This window comes from Nannochloropsis gaditana (assembly GCF_000240725.1).
Source record: "Nannochloropsis gaditana CCMP526 unplaced genomic scaffold scaffold067, whole genome shotgun sequence".
NCBI classification, from domain to species: domain Eukaryota; class Eustigmatophyceae; order Eustigmatales; family Monodopsidaceae; genus Microchloropsis; species Microchloropsis gaditana.
Genome location: NW_005803886.1, coordinates 56,300 through 57,056, shown reverse-complemented (window position 1 = coordinate 57,056; position 757 = coordinate 56,300).

Sequence of the window (757 nt, the reverse complement as noted above, 5' to 3'; positions counted from 1 at the left end):
TGGAGGCTCGTTTTCACTTGCACAAGCTCTTGAACAGCGATCGGGAGCTGGCGGCGCAGAAATCTGTGCCTCACCGGGACTTCTACAACATCCGGAAGGTGGACACGCACGTGCACCACTCTGCCTGCATGCACCTGAAACACCTGCTACGTTTCATCAAACACAAGCTCAAAACGGCCGGTGGTGAAATTGTGGCGTTTCGGGACGGCCAGTTTTTGACGCTCAAGGAGGTGTTCCAGTCCCTGAAAATCACGGCCATGGACCTGTCGGTGGACACCCTGGATATGCACGCGAACAACACCTTTCATCGCTTCGATCGCTTCAACCTGAAGTACAACCCTGCAGGACAGAGTCGACTGCGGGAGATTTTTTTAAAGACGGACAATCTGATTGCCGGTGCCTATTTAGCCGAAGTGACTCAACAAGTCATCTCCGACTTAGACGCCAGCAAGTATCAGCTTGTGGAATGGCGTGTGTCTATTTACGGTCGGAAGCCCAGCGAGTGGGACAAGCTGGCGCGCTGGTTCTACACGCACCGGCTCGCGTCGGACAAAGTGCGGTGGCTGATCCAGATCCCGCGCTTGTACGCCGTCTACAAGGCCTCCGGCCAGCTCGAGGACTTCGAGCAACTACTACGCAACATCTTCGCACCTTTGTTCGAGGTAACTCGAGACCCAAAGAGCAACCCGCCTTTGGCCATATTTCTGAACACGATTGTGGGCTTCGACTGTGTGGACGACGAGAGCAAGCCCGAGAT